The 10,910-nt window shown below is 41.2% G+C and overlaps 1 protein-coding gene across 2 annotated transcripts in view; it reads left to right on the top strand.

The window, feature by feature from the left end:
• Positions 1–4,530: 4,530 nt before the first annotated feature.
• nek7 (NIMA-related kinase 7) overlaps positions 4,531–10,910 on the top strand; it is a 60,048-nt gene continuing 53,668 nt past the window's right edge. Inside the window, exon 1 of one of the 2 annotated variants that reach the window (XM_020098567.2) lies at positions 4,531–4,906. The gene's annotated coding sequence lies outside the window, so the exon portion shown is untranslated. The remainder of the gene's footprint in view (positions 4,907–10,910) is intronic. The other variant, XM_069521747.1, reaches the window with a different exon arrangement.

Below are 10,910 nucleotides of genomic sequence, written 5' to 3'. Positions count from 1 at the left end.
ATACTGTATATAATCGGCCCCTTATTGTAAACTGTGGCCCCTCTATGGCCAATGATTCAGAACAATCCTAGATCTGCCACTGGTACAGACAAAGACAAAGTCAAATGGTTTGGACTAATAGCTGCTGGTGAAACCTTTGCTGGAGTCACATGTAATTAAGAGGGTCTGTGATCCACATACATGTCAGTTCATCAGGTGATGTTTTACAATCCTGTTTTAATTTGTGGCATTTGCAGCCGAGGTCTGTTATATGATCAGATCTGCCTCAAGAAGGGCATCACTCATAAAGGCCAAATGATAAACTGAAGGTATGAGCACTTGACTTTATCTGTCACAGCAAAAATATATGAGAGAAAAACTCTGCTGGTCGTTCATCATGTGGACATCAGACACAAATGTGTGATTATTTCCCAAACATGAATTAACTTTGATGACTACACCCCTTCTGTGTGATCAGCAAGTCTCTGCAAGGTATTACACACACACACACACACACACACACACACACACACACACACACACACACACACACACACACACACACACACACACACACAAACTGACAGGTGACAGGGTCAAAACAAAGTATGGAGTGATCACTGAGGCATAGGTCTTCACTCTCCCTCAACCTGCAGTTTACATGTGTCTCTGATGGTGTTTTTACTGTCGCTGCTTGTGTGTGTGTGTGTGTGTGTGTGTGTGTGTGTTATTCTGCCAGTTCCACCTCAGTTCCATCCTCTCATTGCTAGGCACCTTTTTAACCTCACCTTGCACACTAGCCACCCTGCTAACACAAATACACACCGGCACCAGTAAACACACACACACACAGGCAGATGTCAGCGGGGTGATGATGTGAATGAGACGCAGCTCTACTGCTATGTGTGTGTGTGTGTGTGTGTGTGTGTGTGTGTGTGTGTGTGTGTGTGTGTGTGTGTGTGTGTGTGTGTGTGTGTGTGAGACACTGAGGCCTGCCCTTCTGGTTGACGCCAAGCAGGTGGAGAGATCCACTGTGCTGGCTGTTTGCCAAGAGCAGGAATATGCTAACAAATACATTTGTGCACATGCATCCACACACAAACACACACACACAAATGCAGACACACAAAAGGAGCCACTGAGAAATAGATTTTTTTGTAGTGATCTAGGCAGAAATAATATGCCAGTTTTGTCCTTCACATTACCACAGACTATCTCTCCTGTGCCTCATTTGCACAGTGCTCTCCACACGCCATAAATCCTTTATTTCTCTGTTGTGCTGTTATTCTATATTTACGCGTATTTGTTATGTGACGGCTCACATCTAAACAACCTTGAAAATGCTGCGATCAAGGCTGATAACTATGGGTTGCAATTGCGCTTTGAAGACAAAACAACATTAATTAGCGAATAAAATGGAAATGCAGGCATCACATGCTCGCTGCCTCCAAGTTCGCCTGGGTTTATGAAGGGAGAGACAACATTTCATACATATTTCCATCTGTAATCCCTCTCTCTCTTCCTCTAATGGCTGCGCTCTGTGAGGTAGATAAACAGGAAGCTCGTCTGCATTGATACGGCATGCTTCAGTGTGTGACAGGTCATCTTTGTACTGGCGGAGTGTAACCTCTCAGTTCTTGCTAAACCTTCAGGATGCACGCAGCTCCTCTCCCCTCCATCTGCTGGGCTCTATGAAGTCTGCACCCGATCACAGGAGCTTTGACTGCAGCTTCTGTCTCTACCACATTGCAGTCATACCTAACCCCTGAGCCAGATCAACAACACAGAGGGAGATATAAAAGACATGAGTGAGAATATCAACATTTTTTCCCTTTTTAAGTGTTTAAAATGTGCTTTCAGCCTCTGGGTGCAAACATTTCTGCATATTTAGCAATGAAAAACCCAGGTAGAATTGCAGTGAAATGTGTGTCTTGAAGAAAACATAAACTGAGCCAGTGTGCATGTTTTCTCAGACTATCACAGCTCTTATTCACAGTTTAAATATTTAGCAGATTTACAAATAATCTGAGACAGAATTTTTGCTTCTAGATGTCAATTGAACTCAATTTAATAGTCTTCAGATTACATTTGTGCAAACTTTAATTTGACAAAAATATGATCAAGAATTAAATCCATCAGAGTTAAACAACACTTTTAGTCAAATGTCCAAAGCATCACTGCAACTCCAGCGATTCTACCTTCCTCAGTGCATCCGGAGAAAGATCCTTGGATTCAGGGGTTTGCTGCGAGCGACACCAGTAAGTTTTAAAGGGGAAGAGATTGAAAAAGATGACAATACTCTCTTCACGTGGAAAAATATCCCCAAATCAAAAGGAAATCCTCCCTCTGTCAAATAAACAATATCAGCAAAAAGAACACAAAAAGTTTGCTATTGGTTTAAAGCGCCAGATCAGTGCAGAGAGCCACTTTTAGAACAATGGAAATTCGACACGATTATTAAACAGTTTTTCTACCAAACAGACGTGGAGGCATGCATGTTGAACTAGAGGATCTCTGGGTGCAGCTCCCCTCGCAGACTGATGCATTACTTTTCATCCATCCATCTAATTATTCCCTCAGAAACCTGAAATTTGAAGATACAAAAGACCGTCCCTATCTGTCACTGAGCGCCATTGATCTTATTGAAAGAAAATGTGGGTGTAGAGGAAACCCAATATAACTCATGCCATTAAATTCCACACAGCATTATTCACATACAGAATTGACAGATTTCCGTGAGACGTTTCTTTTAATCTTCAACTGTTGTTGAAGAAAAAGGGGGAGAAATCCTACACTCCAGGCATCTCTCCCTTTTCCATATTTGCAGTGAGGTTAACAAGAAAGGCTATTGAAGTAGGGAGAAAAAACACAAACCTACCTAACTTGTTGATTATTAACAATGGGGATGGGAAGGAGACAGATGTGTTTCTTGTGTATCAGCAGTGTTTGAATTGTCAGTCTGAAATCAGCGCTGAAGCTCTTATCAAAGCAAAGTAAGCTGATCAATTCCAGATGCTCTCTCTGTCCATGCGAGTCAATCCTTAATACCATTTTTGTCAATAAATTCTCATGATATACCCAATTACCCGCTGCGTGTGCGTGCAGCGGGTGTGTGTCATGGGACGTGAGGGTATTCTGCATGCATCTGCGTATGGTAATAGCGAGCAAGGCTCTGTGTCGATGTGTGTGAATACGACTGTGTTCAGGAGAATCCATTAAGCCTCGGCTGGCTCTGTCTCTCTCTTTCACACATACACACCCACACACGTTTACACACCCTCGGTGAGTCATCTTGCATATTCTGAGCAAAGTTACATCAACCAGTCTTATTGTTTTTGTTGCAAGTATGTGTCACACACACAGTGGGTGAAAGTGAGTGAGTTCATTCATTACAATACTTAAATTCAATTTGTGGAGAAAGTCATTCCTATTTAAATTTCTAAACCACTGAAATTCATTAAGAAATGTTGCACGTTTGATTGCATTTATTTCCGGTCCACATAACCGAAAGGCCTCGAGCAAGACACTGACACCCAAATTCTTCCAGATGGCTGCAGCATCGGAATGAGATAAATGGACTACACTGTAAAGCTCTTTGAAGGGTCATTAAGACAAGATGCTGTATAAATACATCCAATTTACCATAATAATAACACAATACAAGACTGACTACCTGGGCAGAGCAAGTAACTCTCCCGTGGTCTCATGACTCCCCAGGCCCCAAAAGACCTATGTCATTTTTCAATGATTACAAATGTATTCAGGGCATTTGCTTTATCATCCTCGATAACAAACGTGCTTTACAAACGTAAAAAAACAACAGAAAAAAACATTAAATGCCTCCACACTGCTCTTACTTCCGGTAGCATCTCTGCATGGCTGCAGTTAGTGGTCACGTACCCCTGGGACAGTGTGTGTGTTTGCGCTCGAACGTAAACGTGGCTGATTGAAGAGACGACATTGACACAGTGTAAATGACGCCTTCCAAGTAGAATTTGAATGTCGGGGCTCGAGGACACTTGGACGACACCGCGGGAGCAGTGTGGAGGCATGTTAAGAATCGCTCACCAGTTACTTCAGTTGTGTTGGATTTGGCTGCAGCTGTGAGTGGATGATGAGTGAAGTTTCATTTTTTCAGTGAACTATCCCTTTAATACCAGATGTGTACAGGGTCAGAGCAGAAGCTGCAGCCAGCATCACCACAAGGCCGAGCACACAAACATTCAAGTTCACAACCCTGGTGAAAGTAAAGCTGAGCTCCGCAGCTGTTTCCTGGGTGAAGAGCGGACTCTCACACTCACCATCACGGCCTCTGTCTCGGCGAACACGTGGTTCACTCCACACACATTGAACGGGGCTAAAATAAAAGACGCACAGAAACGGAGTGAGGCTGGTGAGTGTTGGAGTCGCCCTGTTGAATCTCGCGGTATTTGCCCGGCTCCCTCCGCTCCTCTGACACCGGGCCCTCCCGGGAATGCTGCCGTGTTGACATTACTGGCACACGGGTCAGGAGAGCTGCTGATGACGGTGGGGGAGGAGGAGGAGGAGGAGGAGGAGGAGGAGGAGGAGGAGGAGAGGCTGTCTGTGAAACACGTACACATCTCCACTGGCTCCACAACACAGCCTCTGTCTCCGCTCCACACACACACACAGTCACACACACACGCAGTCACACACACACAGACGCAGTCACACACACACACACAGTCACACACACACACGCAGCAGAGACAGAAAAAAGTTTGGAGCTCAGACTCCGCAGTGCCACGCAGGAGAGACGAGAGGCCGCCGCCGCAGACACGACTTCCCCCCCGGAGCGACCTTGTCGAGAGAAGCGAAAGTCAAAACAAAGACGTGCGCCATAACCGCGAGGAGGAGAAGAAGAAGAAGGAACAGCTTAGCAACCAGAAGAGTCCCACACTTCCTGGTAAGAACTGACACAGCGTTACCTGACACCCAGCTTGTGAAAGTGGAGCACAGCTAACGAACCCCCCGGTACCGTGTTATCAACCCCCCCAGCCCCCCTCCATTTTGACTCGGCCGTGAAGCCTCACGTTAGCCGCTGGTTGTGTTGACGCTCACTTACGGGAAAGTTTCTACGAAGTTCGCCAGCTAGCTTAGCCTGTTAGCGCGCTAGCTAGCATGCCGCTGCTAACTCTTCGCCGCTGCTAACTCTCACCGCCGCGGTCGATGCTGTCACTTCAGCCTGACAGTGTCGCGGTCACGTTAGCATGGAAGCGTGTGTTATTGCAGCTTTATCTCGGCGTAGCTTTCAAGCTGAAGGGGGAAATAAAGACAGTACACGCGTGTGATATCACGCTACAGCCTCACAGTGATGTTAAAGTACAGTACTGCTCAAGTACTTCTTCGTTTACAAGTTTTACTGCTAAAGACGAGGTAGCAGAATAGGTCCTTTTACTCTGCATGTATGTTGCATGTAAGTTAGCTCGTGTCTGTTCTTGTGTGTGATTTGTGGATCAGAAGTTCTCCTTAGTGATTTGACAGTAATCATCCACTCATCCTGCCATGTTTACTTTGGACCATTAAGGTGTCACGTCCTGTTAAAAGTTAAATAAACACTTTGATATCATCTCATCCACGTGGACACAACAGACAATATCAGGCCGTGTCGTCACAAAGAGGGTCTGGGTCTTAAAAAGTCCAGAAATCAATAATCTGAACTTATGATCACATATTTCATACTGGCCCTTAAACACTTTGAGGTAAGTCGCTCATTTAACGCTACTTCAGTGGCACCTAAATATTAGTTTTTAGTTAAGGCATAGTTTGTCGTGTCTCCATGTGTTGTAGTTCTATCTCAATAATACAGACAGAAACTATGATACAACTACAAACAAGACACTTGTTTTGTGTGGTTCTCTTCCTATGATTATTGTTGTGGAGTTTTCTTTTGTGGAAGTGGGAAGTAAATATTCAGAAATTTAATCAAAATACAAAAAACCTGGCCTACGAACCCCCTGGTCAGAATTTATCACCGTACACTCAGCTTGGCTGTGGGCAAGAGTATAGACTATGGATACCTACTGTCTCTGTCTCTAGTTTCTGAGATGATATGGCATATCGAGGGTTATCCATGACTGGGCCCCTTGACCATGTCTTTAATTATGCGGAGGTGTACGTAATTACTCCAATATTTTGTCTTACATGACAGAGGTCTTGAATTTCATTCATTATAATCTTTACAAATGTCTTTAAAAGTCTTAAATTCAACTTGTTGAAACCTGCAGAAACCCTGATAAATCAGCAAATCCAGATCTAGTTCATTTGCTGCTTGTCTACTTGATGAGCCCATTTAAGGAAAAAGAGAGGCTGATAAGTTGATACCTTTTTTGCCGCTATATATTATTTCATTTTTTTTACCTATGTTTGGCAGTCAGCAGTGAGGAGACAAAAGCTTCATGCAGATGTGCATTAACTCCGGACATTTTCCTGGACTTTTCTGAAGGGGCTGTATGTGAAAACACGTGTCCGAGTCAGCTGCTTTGAACATCTTCCAGAACTTCCTGCCAGCCGTCTACTAGAATGTCTGGAAAATGTCAGAGTGAGCTAATGGGTGTGTTGATGATGTTTCTAATGCATGTTGGATGCAAAGCTGATAAAAACTAAAATAATACAAATGAATGAGAAGGCAATGATATGCTGCACTGGTCCCTAGCCAGTATCAAAACATGTATAACTTTATGTTGCATCTGCATCCAATGAACTAACTCACATACCACAAAAGTAGGACACGACAAGCATTTTATGGAAGTTCACAGATGGAGAGCAGATACTTCAATTATAGCAGTACTCATATCCATGCTGTCTCTGCTTGGACAAACTTTATTGGTGACTTAACCTTAGTGTCTCCTCAGCTGTACGGACACTTAAGTTATATTAGAGACCTGTTGTTGAGTATGAATGGTTGAATAAAATGTGATAAGTTAATACAGACCTGATAGTAAAAGTAGGTGAATTTAAATTGTAATTTAATCTGATTTAACAAGAGTGGTTTAGGTGTTGTTTAAATCAGTGCATAACTTCAAGGATATTTGGCATAAATAGATTAATGAACTGTAAATATGTTGAATAAACAGATAATTTATTTAGTTAAATTGAATAAAATATTTGTTTCAAATAAAAAATGTGAAGGAAATCATTATGAAAAACATATACTTCAACCAGCTTGATATTTATCATCTCAGTTTTAATTATTATTAATGTGGCAATATATAGTGTTATTCGACTAAAACCAAAGCAAACATATTCTAAAACAACATGCTCTTACATTTCAACACAAGGACCACTGTGTGTTTCTTCCCGACCCTAAGGCTGTGTTTTCCAATGCCACCAAACAAATGTTTCTTAGCCATTAGTTTTCAGTGGAAATTTTGTCAGTATATTTTTCTAAACCATACAGTTTAAATGTGTATTGTTTCTCTGGGAAAAAAAGAGAGACTTGGCCCAAGCACTGCTTCCAGCTGTCTGTTTTACACCGTTAAACCACAATAAGAGTTATAGCCTGAAGGACAGGGTTTATTTGAAAGCGAAATACCAGTAGTTGTACAATATGGTTTATTTGAAAGAAAAATAAATCTAGAAGTCTTCTTTAGAGGAGGAGGTTTTTCTTGTGTGACTCACTGCTTTTTTCTGAGTCAGAACGATTCTTCCAAAACCTTTACATACTGATTGAATTCATAGCTGTGGACTTGAGTGGCCCATTCTGAAAAAGTCTTGTATTAAATAATAATAATCACAATAAATATGAAATTATAATATAAGATATTAGATGAATAAAATAAAGTGAACCAAAAGCCTCAAAAACAATCAAGAAAATGAAGTGAGAGCTGAACCATACAGGTATGTAGGCAGTGGCATGCTTCTCCGTGGCCTGAACGTTTTAGAGGTCACACAAAGGTTTAAAACAGTATCTCATACTATGTTTGCTGTCGCTGCCTATCACAGCCAAATATCTCAGGCGTCATACTATCACATTTGGCTACGCTGCACAGGGATGATTCAGATGAGAGTTAGTGGAAACTGACATACCTTGTTGACACAATTATTACTCACTTCTGTGTTGCCACATTCGATTATCGTCAAAGACAACAGGCTTAAATGTGCCAGCGTCATCAGGTGATGGAGATGAACACCGGCTGGCTCTGTGAAGTTGACTATCAAGGAATGTGTCATGAACCGGATGATCAGCAAATCCCTGCCAAATGTTCGTGTCAGTCTGTGTGATGAGGGATTCCTGCCAGTATACCCTGCTTTGAATCTCAGCTGATGAGAGGTGGATTACTTTTGACAGCTTTTGGCAAAACGTAAAGATTTTGATTTCCGGCTGCAGTGATTGCATTTTATAAAAGTAGCTAAACTAGAGAGATAATAGCAATGGTTTTCAGTTGTGGTTAGTCTGACTGAAAATAGAAGAACAGAAAGAGCTCTTTTGTCATCACACTTAATGTGACTATGTCAATTGTGCTACGATAGAAAAATATATAATGTTCCATGTTTTGCTAATGTTTATTTCACTTTAAACCACACTTTTTTGGCAATATTTTTTTGTTAATTTGGACACATTCAGGCAGAGAATTTGCATGAAAGCAACTCAAAGAAAGTGACTGTGACACAGAACAGAGTAAGTGCCAAAAGGAGAAGGACTCTAACCAGCTGAGTCAACGTGGAGCTCACACAAAAAAGAAGCCACTTCTCTCACATGTATGATAAGTCTTGAGTCTTACACGAATTAGAAAAGCATAGTTTGCAAATTATATCCCAGAGTGGTCCCCACAACCACCTACGCAGGAATTGTGTCAAATTACAGACGAGAGCCACAAATGTAAAAGCAAATCACAGACAATTTATATCCACAAAGGCATGATCCCAATTTACACAGAAAAAAAATCATTTCAATTTGACAGAAAATGTGTTATTTGCTGTTTTGATAACAGATAATGGTCATTTTACTTGACCTTTATTTCTCTATTTTACTTGTTTGCCTTCTTGGAAGCAGAGATAAAAAGTATATCTCTCTCGATAATTTATCCTAGTCTCAGATACATAAATATTGGCCAAGGCCGTTCAGTACATATCTTCTCTGTCGGTGCACTTTTAATGGCTTTCTACTACTAAGACATTCAGAGAGAGAGAAACTAAAATGCTACTCATTGGTGTGGAGAAATCTACTGCACCCACAGAAGTGATTTAGCACAGTGGAATTTACCAAATCGCTCTATCCTGTGAGAGTTTCCTGTTTTAGCCCTGGAGCTGGCCCTTCCACTGGATTAAAGATCAGATGAGACATTTGTCATCTGACCACTGTAATAGTCATCTTGCCTTTGGGTTTTCGCAAAGAACAAAAAAAAATGCTCGCCTTTTTTTCTTTCACAAAGCATATTTAAAGGAAGATGCTTCCTTAGGCGACTTTTGAGCTACATTAAACACTGTCTTTTGCATGATGTCAAAGACCTTGGCCAAGCCTTGTACAGAAATGATGCTGGCAAAGGTAGCAGATCACTGCTTAGGATATGGGCTACTTTGGTGTTGGGGCTTTGCAATTATCTCTTAGATTATCAGATGATAAAAAGCAAGAAAATTCAAAGAAGAAAAAGCGAACTAGAAGCTTTTCCCAGAAGAATTAAGCATCGTCTATCCTTTCCAGGCTCAGCTTGGTTAGGGTTTAGACTAAGGTCTTTGGCAATGAGAGTGGGCTGTCTGAGCTGCTTTTTACACTCCCCTCAAACAGCCAGCCCGTCAATATTTTTCATATCCATCTCTTTTCTATCTTATGAAGGGTCACTGATGTTTCAAGCATTCAAATATCCTTGGAGGATGCCTTGCGGCTCCCCACGTCACGTGAAAGTTCTCAGTTTCACTGTGGCGTCGATGCCTTTCTCATTGGGCTCTATAGTGCTCTGGGGGGGAAACAGACTAAAAAGACATGCAAACACAAAAATTACTGACCTAGGACCCTGCTTAAAGTTTATGAAATGCTGTCAGTGCCCCTTGGTCAGCTTATGTCATGACCACACAATATCAATGGTTTATTTCCCCGCAAAGGGTGTCTGAGATAAAGATTTTATTCATTCCTTTTTATTTTTTCAACAGTTATTGTCTTTGCTTTGACTCTGAAATCCTGGTCTATAGAAAACTATTCTCTTTATGTGTAATTGAGTTAGGAACCTATTCAAATAATGGGTTAATTTAAGAACTTTCTTTACGCTGTTAAATGTTAAACAAAGATGAAAAAATAGCTTCATTACACCTGCCCTTTTTCCACTGCGTACTGGAAAGGTTAAAACAGGGTCTACTTTGAAATTATGTTGGAAATCCACACAGAATGAGTATTTATTCCATTAATTTTGATGTATTGACACTACTAGCATGCAGCTTTCTGTTTTCATTGTTTGGAGCTGCTGACTTAACGGAGTAGCTGTGTGGTATAGCTGTTGTAAGTATTTGTTTAAGTCCACAGACTCCTCTAACTTTGCATAGGACTCTAATGACTGAGTTTGTATTTCAAATTATGGCTACAAAAAGAGCCTCTTAGTTTACCTGTTTGTGGACTACCTGTATATTAATTATACCGTAGATACTGTGTGTATCTCTACCTATAGAACCCTACAAACTACGCATTTGGGTTACTGCAAGTTAAGAAATAAGCTGCACTTTGTTGCTTACTAAAAATAATTGCAATCTTAACATCTTTTTTGTATTTGTTAGGATTTTGTTTTTTGGGTGTTTTTTAATTTTTTTTTATCAATCACTTGTTTTGTGGTTAGTGTCAAATTTTAAGGGCTGTATACGACCCGGACCCCGGAGGTTGTCCACATTTGATCAAAACAGATACCAAAGTCATGTTGGCATATTTTAAACTGCACTGAAAAGATGGCTCTCAAGCACTATCTTCTCTTTTTTATTGGAGATCA

This window comes from Paralichthys olivaceus, chromosome 3, assembly GCF_024713975.1.
Source record: "Paralichthys olivaceus isolate ysfri-2021 chromosome 3, ASM2471397v2, whole genome shotgun sequence".
NCBI lineage: Eukaryota > Metazoa > Chordata > Actinopteri > Pleuronectiformes > Paralichthyidae > Paralichthys > Paralichthys olivaceus.
The sequence above is the reverse complement of the archived record's forward strand: the minus strand, read 5'-3'. Positions and strand labels throughout refer to the sequence as shown.